Below are 21,211 nucleotides of genomic sequence, written 5' to 3' on the forward strand. Positions count from 1 at the left end.
ATTTTGACCTTATTATTTTTTATCATTTCCAGTATTTTTTTTTTTTTTTTTTGAGACAGAGTCTCACTATGTTGCCCTTGGTAGAGTGCTGTGGTGTCACAGCTCACGGCAACCTCAAACTTTTGGGCTCAAGTGATTCTCTTGCCTCAGCCTCCCAAGTAGCTGGGACTACAGGCGGCCCGCCACAATGCCCGGCTATTTTTTGGTTGTCGTTGTCATTGTTTGACAGGCTCCGCTGGGTTCGAACCCAGCAGCCCAGGTGTATGTGGCTGGCGCCCTAGCCGCTGAGCTACAGGTACCCAGCCAACATTTCCAGTATTTTGATGCCACTTTCATTTGATCGTCATAGCAACCCCCTAAGGTAAATAACTTCCATAACTATATTTCAGAGAAGCAACCCAAGGCTTAGAGATTAAGTTAGATACCATAGTATCCGACTCAAAGAGTTCTTCCCCTTAACCCTTGTATGAAACTAGATGGATACTAACAGTGCCATCATTCATTGAACAAGTACCTACTATGTGCTAGGCTTTATTTATTTATTTAAGAGAGAATCTCACTTTGTTGCTCCCTGTAGATGGTTGTAGCATCACAGCTCATAGGAATCTCAAACTTTTGGGCTCAAGTGATTCTCTTGCCTCAGCTTCCCAAGTAGCTGGGACTACAAGCACTTACCACAACATTTGGCTATTTTTTAGAGACAGGGTCTCGCTCTGGCTCAGGCTGGTCTTGAACCTGTGAGCTCAGGCTGTCTACCTGCTTCAGTCTCTCAGAGTGCTAGGATTACAGGCGTGAGCCACTGTGCCCAGCCTAGGAATACTTTTCGAAGTAGACAAAATTCTGCTTTCATGAATCATACATTTAAGTTTTCTTGTGTGGGGAGAAGATAGATTTTACACATTATCGCACAAAGTATGTACCATGATAACAAGGGCTATAGCAAGTAGTGGGCTGGGGGTAGAGTGATACTATATGTCAGAGGGTTAGGAAAAGCCTCTGATGTTTGAGTAGAGACATAAGTAAAGAGAGCAAGTGAGAGGTATAACTATCTAAATGAATGTGTTCCGGGGTATGCAAAGCCCTGAGGTCCACATGCCTGGCAGGTTGGAAGAATAGCAGGGAAGTCAGTGTAGCTGGAGTGGGATGATGATAAAGGGATAGGAGATGAAATCAGAGGGTTAGATGAGATTTAATCAGTAAGGCTTCATTAGTTGAGTGACTATATACTTTCTTGTCTAAATTGGAATACTTTTGAGAGTGAAAGTGGGTGCTGTTAATAACTCTGTCAGAACAACCAGTGCCACTTAGGTCTATCCTCACCACACCTTATTCATGGGTCATCAGAAGGACCTTAGATGGTATTCTGAGTAAGTTTAAAGTATTGAAGGGTCTGAGCAGGGGGTTGATGGCTGACATGCAGTTTAGTGGGGTCTATGGCTGACAGACTGTGGGGTACAAGGGTGGAAGCAGGGAGTCTGGATGTGAGGAGTGTCTAGAACTAGAGGCTGGAAATGGAGGAAGAGTCAGATTTGGGGTCAGTTTTGACAGCTATGCTGTCAGGACTTGCTGAGGGATTGGATGTGGGGAGTGGCTAGAGATTTCTGACCTGGGCAGCTGGAAGACTGGAGTAGCCATTTATGGGATGGAGAAGGGCAGGTTCTGGAAGAAGAATCAAGAGTTTGGTTTCAAATAACAGCTTGGTTAAGTCTGAGATGCCCCTGATATCCAAGTGGGGTGATGAGAAAGTGAATGACAAGTACAAACAGGGAGTTTAGGGAGCTGTCAGGGCTGAGCCTGGGGAAGGCATCATCACCACATGAGTGGGGGTTTTGTTTGTTTTTGAGACAGAGTCTCACTACGTTGCCCTCAGTATAGTGCCATGGCGTCACAGCTCACAGCAACTTCCAAGTCTTGGTCTTAAGCAATTCTCTTGCCACAGTCTCCCAAGTAGCTTGGACTACAGGCGCCCGCCACAAAGCCCAGCTATTTTTTTGTTGCAGTTGTTTAGCTGGTCAGGGCCGGGTTACCTCCCACCCTCGGTGTATGTGGCTGGCGCCGTAACCACTGTGCTAAGGGCGCCCACCCCATATGGGTGGTTTTCAGAAGGACTAGTTGAGAGTAGACAGGAAAGAGAATAGTCCAGAGACTGAGTCCCCTGGCAAGTAATCCACTGCTTTTTTTTTTTTTTTTTTTGACTTTTAGAAAGAATTTTATTTACAGAAAATTCACAGAGCATTAACAAAACATTTGCGAACACAATTTTGTTGATAATAATTAACAGAATCAAGAGCGAATTAATAATGTCACTTGATATATAATACAAATTAGATTATTTTCATACTAGTTTTATCCATTTTTTATAGCAAATTGCAATTTTTTGCAAATCTAGAAATAAGGCAGTACATATGAAACAAATTTGCTAAATATTTTAAAATTATGCCAACTTCTCCATGAGATATTATTTCCATTTTAAAACTATCTTCAAGGTAAATAACTTTTCCACTATAATTCTTAAATATAAAGAATCAAATAGAACTCAAAATGCATAAAAGATAGTATTATAAATTTAAAAAGAAAAATATATAAGCAATAACGAATTAACAAAGAATTTTCCAAAGACTATTGCATAAGGCAAATAAGGTACATTAAATGTTTTTGTCTAGAATATTATTTACTTGCGTTCTCATCCATACAGTTTAAAATGCCAAAGCACTGACTATGAAAGGACCATTTAAAAATGACTAATAGATGGCAGCCTGTATCATTTAAAGATAAAAGAAGCATAGACTATGGGCTTCAATTTTCAAATAATGTTCTTTATCCAAATAGTGCTGTGTTTCTGTTATCCTGGAATGACAAGATCTTTTACTGTGTGAAAAAGAGATTATCCTTTAACTGATGGAAAGCTTCTAATCTTATTCAAGTTGGATCTTCTGGATGTCTTAAGGCAATTTCATTACGCAGCAGCAGTTCAATATAAGGAGCCCAAAAGGAATCCCTAATTGTGACGTATGGATCATATGGAACATCAAACAATCTATTTATAAGAATCTGTAACATTACATCCAGTATCAGCTGTGCAGTTGGCTCTTGAAGATTTTTGTTTCCTTTTCACATTTCCATCAGGCAAAGGAAAATGGTCTTCTAAAAACTCACCCAAGGTAATCAAGAGTTTCTCCTTATATTCTTTTTTTTTTTTTTTTTTTAATTTGGCCGGGGCTGGGTTTGAACCCACCACCTCCGGCATATGGGACCGGCGCCCTACCCGCTGAGCCACAGGCGCCGCCCTCTCCTTATATTCTTTTATATTAAGTATTTAGTTTTCAGTTCATTTAAGATTCTTGACTCAGAAAATGGCACAACCTCATTTTTGAATTCACTGGGTAGTATATTAAGAGATTCCATTATTTGTTGCTGTTCATCCAACCACCGTTGCTCCCTTTCCAGGTCCTCCTTTAACTTTTCATTCTTTGACTGAATAGTAGATAGGACCATTTCAAGATTATGTCTCAATTTTTGGAACTCTTCTTCTGCTAATGTTGTCAAAACATCATCAGTAGGGGAATTATTTCAGGTGTTTCTTTTTGCCATTGTCTGAGTTCAGCAGTTCAACATTTCGCTTGCAGAATTAATAATAATAGTTCTTTCATATCTCTCCACATTTCTTCACATTCTTTAACAAGTTTTTGTTCAGGATCCGTAATATCTCCCACATCTGTACTACTATCTGGATCCAGGTCTTGCTGATTCATTGACATGTTGCTTTGTGATTTTCTATGCCTTATGATAAAAAACAGTACAAAGAAAAATAGTTGCACCTTGATCTTGTATCGCCACCTCTTGAACTTCTTCAGAAAATAAAGAAGGCTGGGAAAGAAGACATGCTTGAAACACTCGAAGGAAATGCAAGTTAACCGGTTCCTCCCATCGTCACCCCTCCATCTTTCTCTGGTAATCCGCGGGGTTCTGGACCTGGCCTCAGCGCAGGTCCTCAAGGCCCCCCTTGGACGTCAGGATCCAGTTCCCCGGCGGTAAAGGCTCCACTTTCGGGGCTACATCTCCATTTCCCGTGAGCTGCCAAACAAAGCGGCAAATTTCAACGGTTAAGGCCGTCTCCCCTGCCAACCTCTTACCACCACACAGCCACAGACTTCCATCATAATCCACTGTTTAAAGGTAGGAAAAAATGAGGCGCCTTTAGCAAAGGGACTGAGGAGTAGCCTGAGGGAGAAGGGGAAATGTTCTAGGGGATCATAACTTTCTGCGGGATGCACTGTCGTACTCTGTGATTTAGGGGAGGGTAAGATTCATATGTGACTTTCACTTTGAAAAAAAAAGGCTCCTGGGAACTTCCTGGGACCTGAGAAGGTGACTGGGTGGGGCTTAGCAGTTGCCTTGTAAAATCTACCTCTCCTAAGGGTAGTAATTTCCTTCTGTTCCCAGACCCAACAACTTTACCTACCCGTAAATGCCTGTTCAAGGTCTGCTTCACAGTGAAGTGTTCCCTGACCACAGGATCCTCCTCTCTGAATTCCAGGAGCCTTTACTTAGCGCTCAGTGTGCACCTTGTCATATTATCAAGCCTGCCCTTCATGTGTGCCTGGAGAAGGCACAGGAGGGAGGCAGACTTGGCTGTGAACATCCAGCCCAGCCGTGTGTTAGCAGTGATAGCAGAGCTGCCAGCTGTGACTTAGCATTGCCTGACCTGGTCTGGTTCCTTGGCTTTGGTTTTCTCACCCTAAATGGGGCACCATAATACTGGCTTCACAGAATTGCGGTGAGGATTAACTGGGCAGTGTAGAAAGATTGTGGACTTTGAAACCAAACAGAAGTTTGAATCCCAGTCCAGCCACCTCCAAGATCTGGAGCAAATCATGTAAACTCTTTACACCTCTGTTTTATCACCAGGAGAAAGGGGAGAATACCTTACAATGGTTCTCAACCTTCCTAATGCCTCAATGTATTTTCATTGTTGCAAAGGAGTCGTGACCCACAGGTTGAGAACCGCTGCCTTAGAGGGTTGTTGTGCCTTGGAAATTAATGAATGCAAAATGCTTGGCAAAGAGTAAACAATCAGTAAATAGCGAATATCACACATACTTTACCTACCCGTAAATGCCTGTTCAAGGCCTGCTTCACAGTGAAGTGATCCCTGACCACAGGATCCTCCTCTCTGAATTCCAGGAGCCTTTACTTAGCGCTCAGTGTGCACCTTGTCATATTATCAAGGCAACAGGGGGCTGCCTGTTGCTTGTCTGCATATGAGAAATTTTAGTTTAATTCATTCATGTACTTAATTCATCTTTCCAACTAAATAATGGGGGATGAGGAGATGAAATTAACTGAGGTTTTGAGACATTAAGGAACTTACCAAAGGTCGCACAGCTAGAAAGTGGCAGGGCAAGGGATTCAATTCCAGATTGAATTGGTTCTGAAACTGGTTCTTTTTTTTTTTTTTTTTTAGGATATAAAAGTGTAAGTTTATTTTATATTAGGGAAAGGGAAAAGAGTAGGGGGAAGAGATGAGAAAAAGAAAGAGCAAGGAGTGAGAGAGGCGAAGAGGGGGCGGGAAGAAGAGGGAGAGAATGGCGGCATCCCAGGGAAAAGAAGGAAGAGTGCCAGCCCTGAAACTGGTTCTCCACCCAGAATCAGACAAAGCAGCTACACGTACAATCGTGCAATAGTCCCTTGGTATCAACAGGGAATTGGTTAAAAGACCCAACACCCTGGGCGGTGGCTGTGGCTCAGCGAGTAGGGTGCCAGCCCCATACACTAAGGGTGGTGGGTTCGAACCCAGCCCTGGCCAAACTGCAACAAAAAAATAGCCGGGCTTTGAGGTGGGAGCCTGTAGTCCCGGCTACTCGGGAGGCTGAGGCAAGAGAATCTCCTAAGCCCAGGAGTTGGAGGTTGCTGTGAGCTCTGACACTACAGCATTCTACCAAGGGTGATAAAGTGAGACTCTGTCTCTCTAAAAAAAAAAAAAAAAACAGACCCAACCCACACAGATAGCAAAATCTATGAATGCTCAGGTCCCTGGTATGAAATGGCCTAGTATTTGCGTATAACCTACACACATCCTCTTGTGACATTTAAATCGTGTCTAGATTACACATATATATTTTTTCTTTTTTTTTTTTTGAGACAGAGCCTCAAGCTGTTGGCCTGGGTAGAGTGCTGTGGCATCATAGCTCACAGCAACCTCCCAACTCCTGGGCTCAAGCGATTCTCCTGCTTCCACCTCCCAAGTAGCTGGGAATACAGGCGCCAGCCACAACGCCTGGCTATTTTTTGGTCGTAGCCGTCATTGTTGTTTGGCAGGCCCTGGCTGGATTTGAACCTACCAGCTCAGGTGTATGTGGCTGGCGCCTTAGCCACTTTAGCCACAGGCACCTAGCCTAGATTACTTATAATACTTAATATAAATGCTGTGTAAATAGTATTATGTTGGCTCAGTGCCTGTGGCTCTAGCTGCTAAGGCACCAGCCACATAACACCTGAGCTGGCGGGTTTGAATCCAGCCCAGGCCCGCCAAACAATAATGACGGCTGCAACAAAAAATAGCCAGGTGTTGTGGCGGGCGCCTGTAGTCCCAGCTACTTGGGAGGCAGAGGCAGGAGAATGGCTTGAGCCCAGGAAGTTGCTGTGAGCTGTGATGCCAAGGCATTCTACCCAGGGCAACAGCTTGAGGCTCTGTCTCCAAAAAAAAAAAGTTACTATGTTATATATTTTTTATTTGTAATAACTTTTATTATTGTGTTTTTATTTTAGATTTTTGCCCCCTTCGATCAGTGATTGATTGAATCCACAGATGTGAAACCTATGGGTACAGAGGGCTAACCGTATACATACTAGAGCAGGCGTCCTCAAACTTTTTAAATGGGGGGCCAATTCACTGTCCCTCAGACCATTGGAGGGCCGGACTATAGTTTAAAATAAAAACTATGAACAAATTCCTCTGCCCACTGCACATATCTTATTCTGAAGTAAAAAACAAAACAGGAACAAATACAATTCACACCACTTCATGTGGCCCACGGGCCACAGTATGAGGACGCCTGTACTAGATGCTCAGTAAATCTAGCTTGTTAATTGCAGCTGCCTCTTTAAGATCTCTCTTTTTAAGTTTCCTTTTCACCATAAGCCATTTTGTGCAATCATCAAAACTCTTATAAACTGATCCAAGAAAACAATTCAAATAAATAGCAGACTGTGCAGTCTTTGTGAAAAGCCCATATCTGTTTTTGTACAGTGGTGAACCCTGGGGAAACCTAGCTCAGTGCGTCAGCCTGCTCAAGGGAATATTTGCATCTTACCCTACAAATTGCCTACAACAGGCTCTTTGAAAGATGGAAAACATATTCCCCTAAGACCTGAGAAGGCTAAACAGTTAATAGCTTCCCAAGGGTTTTATGTATTACTAGGATACCAACAGCTATCACGGGTCATTAAATATCAAAGTTTATGCCCGATCCTAGACCATGACCTTGGATTGGAAAAAGAGAAAGTTTATGCTCAAGAAGCCAAAAAAAACCCTCAAGTTTTCTATGCCTCAGTTGTTTTCATAAGTACCCCAACTAGGAGAACAATCCAGAAACCATTTAAGTATCATGCAGGTAAAACGAGAGTTGCACAGATCTGAAGGACTCATTGGTAATAAGTCTCCCTTTTGTTTTTCATCTTTGAGCTCTCTTGTGGCACTGGCTTGTTCTCCAAAGCACTCTCTTACTTTCTCCTTTTTTTCAGTAAGGATCAGAGTAGTCTGCCCAATTCTTGAGCAGTTTTATCAGCTCATCTTCTTAGGTGTCCTTGAACAAGGTCCAACAACCAGACCTTGTTGTACTGGTTCACTGAGGTTCTTTAAGCCAAATCAGGCATGTACATTTAGATTTAATGACTCCTGTTTCTTAGTTCAGTCTCATTAGCAAAAGGGAAATAGAGCTGAGCTTCTCACTCAACTTTTAACAGTGTTTCCAATAACTTTAGGGATACTTACACTGAAAGTATTATCTGATTTTCCAGGTTAGTCATTTTCATATCCTTGGCTTCCCATCCTTTCTTTATGTCCTCTATTTGGGGGAATTTCAAAATGTACTTGACCTAGCATTGGTTCTAAGACCTCGCTTGAAAGTTCCTTTGTCCTAGCTTCTGTGCATGGTGTGGGCCAGCTGTTATTCCCTCCTCTTATGGGGTAGGCCCCTGGAAAAGGGAGTGGTGGAAGAAATCACTGGGGAATGGGGCAGAGGACAGGATGGTCTTGGGATGAACTTTTTTCCCCTTGAGCTGTTTATGCATCTTTAGCTAACATTCCTGTTAACCCAGCTATCAATGAGGTAAATAGAGTTGTATAGATCAGTCCTGTCGGTCATTTGACCAGTGAATTTAGCAAATTTGTGAGGCTAAGGACAACAGAGATTTTTGAAAGTGATAATTTCTTGTCAAACAATGAATGAAAGTGATAGAGACTCAACTGGGCAGGGCCAAAGACGGCATATGTGTGTAGGGCATTTCAAGATCCCCTTTTATATGGGGCCATTGGGGGTGGGAAAATGCCACTGCCTGCTGAAGGATTTTGGTGGGCTAGCATCTTTGGAGAGAAGTTTTGGGGTGGGGCTAGCTAGGCCCTTTGCAGTCTTTTTTTCTAGGAGAGGAGAAGGACTAGGAGGGTTTGTGGGGGTTGCTTTAGGCTCCTAACACTGGAAGAACCAGGCCTCATCTGTACTAAAAAAAGAAAAATTAACTGGCCATGGTGGTGGGAGCGTGTAGTTCCAGCTATTTGGGAGGCTAGGGCAGGAGGATCACTTGAGCCCAGGAGTTTGAAGCTGCAGTGAGCTATGATCTCACCACTGCAATCGGAGTTTGAACCCTGAGCAGAGACATGCAGAGGTGTTTGGAACTGAGTCATTGGGTGGTTGCTGAGATTCCAATCACTGCCCAGCTTTTTGGCCTTTGTGTGGTTCTCTCTTTGATTCTATGGTCTTTCCCAAAATTATTTTTGGCCCTAAGTTAGGAAAGAAGAGAGGGTCGGCAGGCCGGCCCATGATGCTAATTGGAACAAACTTCTAGAGCAAAGTTTTCCCATCTTTGTTTTTAGTTCCCAGTCTGTCACTGATATATCGTCAGGCTACACACCACCAGTATGCAGCTTACATGACGTGTGACTCACACAGGAGTTCAAAACATTCATCGAGTTCAGTGAAAGGATTCCACAATCACATGATGATGTTGCTGCAGTGTCACATTGCACTAAAAAATTCTAAATGCTTGTTCTGAGTTTCTATACCTGTTCATTGAGAATAGGCAGCCAATGGTTGGCTGAGTGGTGTTGGCACCAAGCTGGAGTTTCTAAGGGACCAGGTGACTTAACTTTGCTCTGAAGCTGAGATGTGTTGACCTGCTGATCTCCACACTGGCTAGTGGACTAGGACATCACTGTTCCTGGGGAAATCCCTACCCTGGACTCACTCAGAAATTCTACTTTTTTCTTTGAGACAGAGTCTCACTGTGTCGCCCTCGGTAGAGTTCTGTGGTGTCACAGCTCACAGCAACCTCAGACTCTTGGGTGTAAACAGTTCTCTTGCCTCAGCCTCCCAAGTAGCTGGGACTACAGGCAGCCACCATGATGACTGGCTATTTTTCTTGTTGTTGTTGTCGTTGTTTAGGAGGCTGGGGCTGGATTTGAACCTGGCAGCCTCGGTGTGTGTGGCTGGTACTCAGAGACCCACTGGGCTGCGGGCACCGCTTCTACTTTTTTTCTTTTTGAGATAGAGTCTTACTTTATTGCCCTTGGTAAAGTGCTATGACAGCAACCTCCAACTCCTGGGCTTAAGCTATTCTCTTGCCTCAGCCTCCTGAGTAGCTGGGACTACAGGCGCCGGCTGCAATACCTGTCTATTTTTTGTTGTAGTTTGGCTGGGGCCAGGTTCGAACCCGCCACCCTCGGTGTATGGGGCCAGCACCCTACCCACTGAGCAACAGGGGCTGCCCTCTACTTTTTTTTCTTTTCTTTTTTTTTTTTTTTTGTAGAGACAGAGTCTCACTTTACTGCCCTTGGTAGAGTGCCGTGGCGTCACACGGCTCACAGCAACCTCCAGCTCTTAGGCTTACGCGATTCTCTTATGCCACCCAAGCAGCTGGGCTACTTTTTTTTCTTAACTTGTTAACTAGGATTGCTCCAACCTTATTCTATTCACCTGTCACTCCTCCTTCCACCCAAACTCCCAAAACTTTCTGCTTTCTTGGTCAAACACAAGCTTTGCCACCAAGAAGAGAGCAGACTGGCCTCCGTTGGCCTTCAGCGCTTGCTCCCTTTTTGCAATTTAAAGAGAGTGCCTTATCAGGAACTGAAAGCAGGGTCTCTAAGAGACCACCATGTATGTAGCAGCATTTTGCAGGATAGCCAAGAGGTGGAAGCAATCTAATTGCCCATGAGGGATGATGGATGGATAAAGAAATACAGTGTATACATACAATGGAGTAGTGCACAGCTTTAGAAAGGAAAAAAATTCTGATACTTGCTACAATATGGATGATCCTTGAAGACATTATGCTGAAGAAAATAAGCCAGACACAAAATATTATCTGATTCCATGTGTATGAGATACCTGGCATGGGCACATTCCTATGGTGGTTGCCAGGGGTTGGGAGAGGAGGAAGTTAGTGTTTAATGAATATAGAATTCAGTTTGGGACAGAAAAATCCTAAAAATGGATGGTGGTAAAGAGTTACACAACAGGGCGGCGCATGTGGCTCAGTGGGTAGGGCGCTGGCCCCATATACCGAGGGTGGTGGGTTCGAACCTGGCCCCAGCCTCATTGCAATAAAAATAGCTGGACGTTGTGGCACGCACCTGTAGTCCCAGCTACTCGGGAGTCTGAGGCAAGAGAATTTCCTGAGCCCAGGAGTTGGAGGTTGCTGTGAGCTGTGAAGCCACGGCACACTACCAAGGGGGATAAAGTGAGACACTGTCTCTGAAAAAAAAAAAAGAAGAGTTACACACAATATGAATGTACTTAATGCCATTAACTGTGCACTTTCAAATGGTTAAGATGGTTTGGGCCTGGGAGCTCATGCTTGTAATCCTAGTACTCCAGGAGGCTGATGCGGGACAATGACTTGAGCTCAGGGGTTCAAGACCAGCTTGAACAAAAGTGAGAACCCAGATCTACTAAAAATAAAAAAATTTAGGCCAGGCGCAGTGGCTCACACCTATAATCCTAGTACTCTGGGAGGCCAAGGCGGGTGGACTGCCTGATCTCACAGGTTCGAGACCAGTCTGAGCCAGAGTGAGACCCTGTCTCTAAAAATAGCTGGGCATTGTAGTAGGTACCTATAGTCCCAGCTACTTGGGAGGCTGACACAAGAGAATCATTTAAACCCAAGAGTTTGCTGTGATCTATGATGCCACAGCACTCTACCCAGGGCAACAGCTTGAGACACTGTCCCCCAAAAAGAAAAAAAAAGTTTAAAAATAAAAATAAAATTAGCTGGGCATGGTGGTGCCTGCCTGTAATCTCAGCTACTTGGGAGGCTGAGACAGAAGGATCGCTTGAACCCAGAAATTTGAGATTATAGTAGTTATGATAGTGCCACTGCACTCTAGCCTGGGCAATACAGTGAAATCTTGTCTAAAAAAGTTAAAATGGTTATGTATATTTTATGACAGACAGAGAGAAGGAAGGAAGGAGGGAGGGAGGAAGAAAGAAGGAAGGAGAGAAAGAAAGAAAGGGAGGGAGGGAGGAAGGGAAAGAAAGAAAGAAAAGAGAGAAAGAGACTTAAAAATTAAATTTAAAAAAAGAGAAAGAAAGAAAGAAAAGAGAGAGAAAGAGAATTAACAAATTTTAAAAAAAGAGCAAGATTGTCCTAAATAAAGCATTTCCATGGAGGCACCTGCAGGTTGTGACTTTGACATCTGTGCTGTAGTGAATGTCCACAGGGTACTGAGACAGCCTGCAGCTGGTTGTAAATTTCTCAGAATGTCAAGGCCAGTGTCTGTCAGTTTATTCGGTGCCTAGCCCAGAACTGTGACCAGCAGATGCCTAATCTGTTCTATGATGATAAATATGCCAGACCTCCTCTAAACCGTCTTTCTCATTCTTCCATGAATTCATTCACTCCTCATGCATCAAATACCTGATTTATACAGTGGGAATATAAAATCAGATGCAAGTAATTTAACCCCTCTCTGAAGCTGGGATGTGTTGAAACTGCTAATTTCACTCATTTATACAATGGGAATATACAACGAACAAGACCTAGATTCTGCCCACACAGTGCTAATTTTCAGTCCCTTCCTAGATAAGACTCAGTGTCTTCCCCCTGAGCACTCTACCTGTAGCTCACTTAACCCCAACAGCTATGGCTAGGTACTGTCCTCAGACCTCAGACCAAAAATCCAAAGCCTAAGCAACTAGCCTTAATATTCCCTTTGACATTAGACAAATCAGTTATCTGCAGGTCTCTGTGTCTTCATCAGCAAAATGGGAATGGTTTGTGTCATTGAGATAAAAATGAGACAAGAGGCTCGGCACCTGTAGCTCAGCAGCTAGGGTGCCAGCCACATACACTGGGGCTGGTGGGTTAGAACCCGGCCCAGGCCTGCCAAACAATGAGAACTAGAACAACAACAAAAAATAATAGCTGGGCATTGTGGTGGGCGCCTATAGGCTCAGCTACTTGGGAGGTTGAGGCAAGAGAATTGCTTAAGCCCAAGAGTCTGAGGTTGCTGTGAGCTGTGACGTCACAGCACTCTACCGAGGGCGATATAATAAGACTCTGTCTCAAAAAAAAAAAAAAAAGAGAGAGAGAGAGACAAGAATATGGAAGGGCTCTGATGCAAAAACATCAGAAAGATCAAGTGTGGTGGGGTGGTTGACTCTGGGATGCTTTGTGGGGAGGAGGAAAGCAGATCCCCCACATTCCTCTGGGAGAGCAGACTCAGCTGTCATAAATGTCTTCTCTGTCCCATTCATTGCCTTGCCTTCCCAAGAACAGGTTACAACAACCTCAGCTTGGCTGGGGCAAGTCACTGTCACCAGACCTCATAGGTCTAACAGCTGGCAGCCCTCCAGATCAGATAATACACTTTATTTGTTTCAAGTGTGATGCAGAAAAGAGAAGGCGCTCAACAAGATGCTTTTTAAAGTGTGTTGTTCCAAAAGGAGACATCAGTGGAGAGGGTCTGGCAAACTGTGGTCCCAAGCCTGGCCCCTGTGTGGCCTTTCTTGGCCTCAGGGACCCTACCTCTCCCTGCGTACCTTGGATTTCTTTGCTTTTTCATTCTTCACTCTGCAAACAAAAGGAACTGTATAAGATACTTGTTAAGAGATTAAAAAAGAAAAGAAAAACAAACAGGAGTTAAATCTCAGGTTTATTATCTAGAGGTCTTGGGTAAATAAATATGTACCCTCCTTACCATTCAGGGCCTCAGTTTTCTCATCTGTAAAATGGAGATAACATCAATGCCTACCTAAAGCATTGTTGTAAAGATTAAATGAGACAATGTAAAACAAGTGCTTACACTAGACTAGGCAATTGCACATTTATTAACTCTTGTGGTTATCCTCTTTTATTATTTATTTATTTATTTTTGAGACAGAATCTCACTCTGTTCCCCCAGGCTAGAGTGTCATGGCATCAGCCGAGCTCACAGCATCCTCAAACTTCTGGGTACAAGCGATCCTCCTGCTTCAGCCTCCTGAGTAGCTGGGACTATAGGTGCCCACCACAACACCTGGCTAATTTTCCTTTTTTTTGAGACCGAGTCTTACTTTGTCGCCCTCGGTAGAGTGCTGTAGCATCACAGCCCACAGCAACCTCCAACTCCTGGACTTAGGCGATACTCTTGCCTCAGCCTCCCAAGTAGCTGGGACAACAGGCGCTCGCCCAATGTTTTTTGTTCCAGTTTTCATTGCTGTTTTAGCTGGCCTGGACTGGTTCGAACCCACCACCCTCCATATATGGGGCCAGCTCCCTACTCGCTGGGCCATAGGCACCACCCTTTTTTTTTAATTATTATTAATTTTTTTTATTTTTTTGAGACAGAGCCTCAAACTGTCACTCTAGGTAGAGTACTGTGGCATCACAGCTCACAGCAACCTCCAACTCCTGGGCTCAAGTGAGTCTCCTGCCTCCACCTCCCAAGTAGCTGGGACCACAGGTGCCCACCATGACGCCCAGCTATTTTTTGGTTGCAGCCATCGTTTGAAGGGTCCAGGCTGGGTTCGAACCTGCCAGCTCAGGTGTATGTGGCTGGCACCTTAGCTGCTTGAGCCACAGGCACTGAGCCACCCTCTTTTTTTTTTTGAGACAGAGTCTCACTTGATCACCCTCGGTAGAATGCCCTGGCGTCTTAGCTCACAGCAACCTCAAACTCTTGGCATCAAGCAGTCCTCTTGCCTTAGCCTCCCATGTAGCTGGGACTATAGACACCTACCACAACTCCTGCCTATTTTTTAGAGACTGGGTCTCATCTAGCTTAGGCTGGTCTTAAACTAGTGAGCTCAGGCAATCCACCCACCTCAGTCTCCCAAGTACTGGGACTGCAGGCGTGAGCCACAGTCTCACTTTATGGCCCTCGTTAGAGTGCCGTGGCCTCACACAGCTCACAGCAACCTCCAACTTCTGGGCTTAAGCAATTCTCTTGCCTCAGCCTCCCGAGTAGCTGGGACTACAGGCACCCGCCACAACGCCTGGCTATATTTTTGGTTGCAGTTTGGCCGGGGCCAGGTTTGAACCCACCACCCTTGGTATATGGGACCGGCGCCTTACCCACTGAGCCATAGGCGCCGCCCCTAATTTTCCTATTTTTAATAGAGATGAGGTCTCGCCCTTGCTCCTGAATTCAAGTGAACTCCGGAGCTCAAGCGATTCCTCCTGCCTCTTGCCTTGGGTGTCCAGAATGCTAGGTTTATAGACATGAGCCTCAGCTCTAGCTGGTTATCCTCTTTTTAAAATTAATTAATTATTTATTTTGAGACAGAGTCTGACTTTACTTTGTCCCTCTGCGTAGAGTGCCATGACATCAGCCTTGCTCACAGCAATCTCAAACTCTTGTGCTCAAGCAATCCTCAGAGTAGCTGGGGCTACTTGCTCAGGCTGCGCTGGAACTCCTGGGCTCAGGCAATCTACCTGCCTAGGCCTCCTAAAGTGCTAGGATTGCAGGCCTGACCCTAGGGTTATCCTCTTTTAAATGAGAGGAGTATTAACCCTTTATCAGGTTAAATAGTTGATGTATGGAGGAAGGGCTTGTAAATAGTGTTTCCCTCCCAGGTTCCTGTTGGCATCTTGCAGGTCTCTTCATAATTAACATAATTATTACCAAGTATTTCCCATTTCTCTTCTGTCAGTAGCTGGCGAGGTGATGATCTCTTTTCTCCTTTTCAAAGCCAAGTTCCCCACTCTTGTTTTTCTCTCCTTCCTCTCTTTCTAACATTCAGTTTTTTTTCATTCTGGTTCCTACTCTTTTTTTCTATGCCTTCTATTCCTGCAGATCTTCCAACTATGGAAACCACCCTTCTCCCTTAAGTCAGGATGGAGTTACCTCCACCTAGCCAAGAAAGAGAGTTCCTCTTCCCTCTCTCCACCTGAAAAGAAATAGAAAACAGAGCTAATAGAAGAAAGAACACAGGCTTTTGTCTAGCTAACAGGCTGCTGTCCCAGTGTGGCTCCAAATCCTTCAGGGCTCCCACAAGCAATGTCAAACCTTGAGGCAACTTCTGGTGATGTCTCTGCTGAAGCCACTCCAGTGTCACCTTACAGAATCAGAGTTTTCCTATATCTGTGTTGCTTCCCCTGGATTCTCAGAGTCCCTAAAGACCAGTTCTCTAAGCCCAGAAAATGTTTCCAGAATATTTTGCCTGCGGTTTCTGCAAGTCTAGAAAATGGAAAATCATTAAGCAGCCTCACACCATTGGCATCCTATTAGCCCAGGTGTCTGGTATGTGTCTGCTTGTGTGCAAGCCACAGAACCAACTGGTGTGCACCCTGCATGTGGGTGCAAGTATGAGCACCACAGCACATACGGAAGCCCTCAGACGTGTGGGTCCTTTTATTTCCATGGAAATTCACCCCTACTGTGCCTAGAATGGAGCTGCATGTTTCAAGCTGTACTTATTATGGCAGTTAGTAGAGTACTAAGTACTGCAGTATACAGTAGGTGCTCAATAAATGCCTGGTGATGGGTTAGCTTATTGATTCCTACGTTACTCATTCTTCCTCAGCCTGCTGAGTGCTAAGGCTGCAGGAAGGTAAAGGATTGTCCTGCATCTTCCTTCCACATGCAGAAGCTTGTCTTGTTTCAGTCCAGAAAGGAAACGGGAAAAGACAGGCCTAGAGGTTTAGAGAAGTCCGCCCTGATCGAGGGCTCCAGAAAACACATAAGTGGCTTTGGCCTAGATCCACCAGATTAAACCATCTCTTCAGTAGGCTTGGGGGGCCAGTCTTATACATCCTGAACCCTATTACCTCTAGATTTCCCTGAAACTCTCATTTCATTAAGTCCCAATTCTCTTTGCCCAGGACTGTTTCTGCCTAATTGTCACAACACACTAGCAAATAGCCCTTAAATATTGTGAGCTGTTTGTTTTGTTTTGGTAATGATGTTGGTGATAATGATGATATCCTATAGGTGATCTACGATCTGGCCAAAACTTCTAGAGCCTCTTGATCAAATCTGTGGCTTGGGGAATGGAAATTTACCGAGCTGGGCTGTGTATAGACAAAGCAGTGGCAGCAAAACAGGCAGGGCCTTTGCTCTCTCTGTCTCCTCTCCTCATCTACCCCGTTAATTTCATACTCTCATCTGGATGTTGGGCCAAGCAGGGATTTTTTTTTTTTTTTTAAGAGAGACAGAGTCTCACTTTGTCGCCCTCGGTAGAGTACTGTGGCGTCACATCTCACAGCAACCTCCAGCTCTTGGGCTTAAGCGATTCTCTGGCCTCAGCCTCCCAAGTAGCTGGGACTACAGGCGCCTGCCACAATGCCTGGCTATATTTTTTGTTGCAGTTTGGCCGGGGCCGGGTTTGAACCCGCCACCCTTGGTCTATGGGGCTGGTGCACTACTCACTGAGCCACAGGCGCCACCGTTTTTTTTTTGTTTTGTTTGTTTGTTTGTTTTGTTTTGTTTGTTTTTGGCTGGGGCCAGGTTTGAACCCACCACCTCTGGTATATGGGGCTGACACCCTACTCCTTTGAGCCACAGGCACCACCCCAAGCAGGGATGTTTGGGTGAGCGGGAAGCACTGACAGCCGGGCTGAAATGCTCAAGCACACTAAATACCCTCCTTTAGGCCCTCCAGGCGGGGCACCCCACAGTGCAGTAGGTACAGTCCCTTGTGTTTCTAGCTGTCAAGTTTCAGCCTGCCACAGCCACAACCATGGCAGCAGCTCAGGTGCTAGCTCGGCAGGGAGCCCGGGATGGGGGGAGCCTCAGGCTGTTCAGGTTCCTCTTCCTTCTTCTGGGCAGCAGGGGGAGGTCATCAGGGTCATCTGCCTGCTCATCAGTGAGGAGTCAGGGAGGCCTTAGGCTCCCACCTTTTCTGATGCTGTGCTGTGAGGGACAGGGACAGGGGGAGGAGGAGGGAGCTAAGCAACCATGGATAACCTTGAGCCAGCCCTGCTCACAGACATGCAGCTGGATAATGTCTCTTTAGCTTGGGAAAGAAGAGTTCAGAAACCAGGAAGAGGATGGCAGGCCCATGCTCATATGCTTTCGTATCCAGCTCTCCAGCTGTTTGGAGCTATGGGACAATATACTTGGGTCTCCACACTTTCTCTTGCAGTCCTTTGGCTTATATGGAGAGACGTTAGTGGCCAAATTAGAGAGTAAGGAAATGGTCTGGCAGGGTGTGTGGAGTGGGAGGTAATTGGGGCAAGGGGTGATGAGAACAAGGATAGGCTGGTAACTAAATGGGTGCCTGACACCGGTGATAATGATGTTGATGGCCGAGGTGGGCAGATATTCTCAAGCACATTCAATATAGAGTAATGGAATTAAGAATAAAGGCTTTTGTCCTGGGTTCAGATACTAGCTTGGTCACTTTACTGCTTTGTAAATTTTAATCTTTAAGCTTTGTCTTCCTATAGGTTTAGTATACCACTTTTAAAATTATTTTTATGAGACAAGGTCTCTCTACGTTGTCTAGGCTAGAGTGCAGTGGCTATTCACAGGCACAATTATAGCTCACTGTAACCTCAAACTCTTGGCCTCAAGTGATCCTCCTGCCACAGCCTCCGTAGTAGATAGGACTCCACGCATATGCCACCAAGCCTGGCTGGTTTATTATATTAAATAAAATAATCTTTGTTTCACTTAATATAATAGGCATATGTATAGACATGTACATATATATAAATGCCTTTCACATAAATGTTAACTTACACAGTTACATTAGTTGATAATAAATTTTTATTGGCAATGGCTCACACCTATAATCCTACCACTCTGGGAGGCTAGGGCAGGATGATGGCTTGAGCTCAGGAGTTCAAGACCAGCCAGATCAAGAGCAAGACCTTGTCTCTACTAAAAATAGAAAAATTAGCTGGGTTTTGTGGTGGGCGCCTATAGTCTCAGCTACTCCGGAGGCAGAGACAGGAGGATGGCTTGAACCCAGGAGTTTGAAGTTGCTATGAGCTAGGCTGATGCTATGGCAATAGAGTGGGCTGGGCAATAGAGTGAGATTCTGTCTCAAAAAAAAAAAAAAAAAAGGCAGGGCTCAGTGGCTCTAGCCTGTAATCCTAGCACTCTGGGGGGCCAAGGTGGGTGGATTGCCCAAGCTTACAGGTTCAAGACCAACCTGAGCTAGAGCAAGACCCCATCTGTAAAAACAGCCGGATGTTGTGGCATGTGCCTGTAGTCCCAGCTACTTGGGAGACTGAGGCAAGAGAATTGCTTGAGCCCAAGAATTTGAGGTTGCTGTGAACTATGACAGCACAGCACTCTATTGAGAGTGGCAAAGTGAGACTGTCTCAAAAAAAAAAAGAGGAATATTGCATCAAGTTCCGTGGGGCATCACACACCTTTCTCTGTTATTGGAGCTTAGGGTTTGCCCTAGAGATTCCCTTCCAGGTGACGTGTACCTGGTTTCGTCTCTGACTGTGCCACATCAGGTTTCTAGTGGGTTCTAGATCCTACTGGATTCTAGCCACACCAGCTCTGTCCTGCTGAGCACATGTGACTGGCCTTCCAGTGCTCTCCAAGGACAGAGCCACAATTCCTACTTTTTTGTTCCAGGTCTCAGTGCTAATTCCTGGATTTGTGGACCATGTCCTGGATGTTATAGTTTCTCAATTGCTCCCTTGACAACCTCCTGTTCTCTCCTGGGACAAAGGTTCTGTCTCTGTTTGGCTCCTGGATTTCATCACCTTTTCTCTTTCTACTTTTAGTCTCTGTTGAGCAGATTTTTTTGTTTGTTTTTTTTTTTTCAGAGGGAGTCTCACTTTGTCACCCTCGGTAGAGTGCCGTGGCATCACAACTCACAGCAACCTCCAACTCTTGGGCTTAAGCGATTCTCTTGCCTCAGCTTCCCAAGTAGCTGGGACTACAGGCACCCGCCACAACGCCCAGCTATTTTTTGGTTGTAGTTGTCATTGTTGTTTGCCAGGCCTGGGCTGGATTTGAACCCGCCAGCTCTGGTGTATGTGGCTAGCACCCTAGACACTGAGCCAGTTGAGCAGTTCTTTGAACAGACCCTGGGGCTTTGTAGCAAGCTATCCACATTCACCCTGTGTTTTCAGGATCTTCATATCTGATAAAGTATATGGAACCAGCCCTTCCTTGCTGGCCTCTTCCCCCATTTTCCTAGAGCCCTTTCTTTTTTTTTTTTTTGTAGAGACAGAGTCTCACTTTATGGCCCTCAGTAGAGTGCCATGGCCTCACACAGCTCACAGCAACCTCCAACTCCTGGGCTTAGGTGATTCTCTTGCCTCAGCCTCCCGAGTGGCTGGGACTACAGGCACCACAACGCCCGGCTATTTTTTTGGTTGCAGTTTGGCCGGGGCCGGGTTTGAACCCGCCACCCTTGGTATATGGGGCCGCCCCCTAGAGCCCTTTCTAATGGAGCTCTGCCCTAAGGCTGGGGACAGCTTCAGAAATACCTTTCCAGGGCCCCTGCCTGCAGGATGTTAGCCCCATCCTCATTCCCCCTGCTCACACGTCTCTTTCAGGCCTTCCTCAGTTCCACCTCCCCTACTGGCAGAGTTGCTTCTAGATTCCCTACTGACATAGACAGCTGGCCTTTTTGGGGAGTGAGGAGGTCATCCTTTTGCTCCAGTGTTCACTCCTTTCACTTCTGGGGAGATGTGTGTCATTTGCTGGGTAGAGCTGTCCAAACTCAATTACATCTGTAGGTGGATACAATCCACTTCCACAGGAGCAAGAAACAAGATGTGGGGGTGCAAGGTGAGGTGAATCGAACTCATTTGGGGCTGATGGTATTATTCCCAGTGTAGACTAGCAAATGATTTGAACAGGTTCTGGGCTGTCTGTATATTGGATTCCCTCTCTGCTCACCATGGAGTGATAGGTGTGTGCACATGTGTTATTAGCTCTTTTGCGCAATGAAATGAAACTCTTAGCATGGTGCCTTGCATATAGTAAGTGCTCAGTGAAGATTAGCTGCTGTTAGTTTTGCCATTATTTTATGTTATTTTTTTCTTTTTAGAGATAGTCTCACTTTATTGCCCTTGGTAGAGTGCCGTGGCATCACACAGCTCACAGCAACCTCCAACTCCTGGGCTTACGGAGCTTCTCATGCCTCAGCCTCCCAAGTAGCTGGGACTATAGGCACCTGCCACAATGCCTGACTATTTTTTTTGTAGTTGCGGTTTGGCCGCGGCCGGGTTTGAACCCTCCATCCTCGGTATATGGGGCTGGCGCCCTACCCACTGAGCCACAGGCACCGCCCAGTTTTGCCATAATTATTATTATTACTTAGGAGCAAAAGCAATACAAACCATGTGCCTTGTAAAATGCCTTACTGGGCATTGGTAGAGGTTTGAATATGTGATTATGTGTTAGGCTGGTTTGGGGAGGGTTTTCCCATAGTAGGCTGTGGTTCTGGTGTGTTGTAGGTCAGCTAATCAGTCAGGTAGTTAGTCCAGAGTCTTTTTTAACAGGCTTTAGGACCTATATGTTTAGTCTGAATATTCTTCCTGCTAAGTTGAAAGTGCTTTGAGGTATTTCAGCCCCTGGAGTAAGTTAGGAGGCCCAGGCCTC

The 21,211-nt window shown here is 45.3% G+C and overlaps 1 protein-coding gene and 1 pseudogene across 5 annotated transcripts in view; one reads left to right on the forward strand and one right to left on the reverse strand.

The window, feature by feature from the left end:
- The window catches only part of B4GALNT3 (beta-1,4-N-acetyl-galactosaminyltransferase 3), a 118,253-nt gene that overhangs the window by 62,589 nt on the left and 34,453 nt on the right, over positions 1-21,211 (forward strand). The gene's annotated exons all lie outside the window — the stretch shown is intronic.
- LOC128561052 (centromere protein K-like) lies at positions 2,866-3,758 on the reverse strand (annotated as a pseudogene).

Source organism: Nycticebus coucang, chromosome 12 (genome assembly GCF_027406575.1).
Source record: "Nycticebus coucang isolate mNycCou1 chromosome 12, mNycCou1.pri, whole genome shotgun sequence".
NCBI lineage: Eukaryota > Metazoa > Chordata > Mammalia > Primates > Lorisidae > Nycticebus > Nycticebus coucang.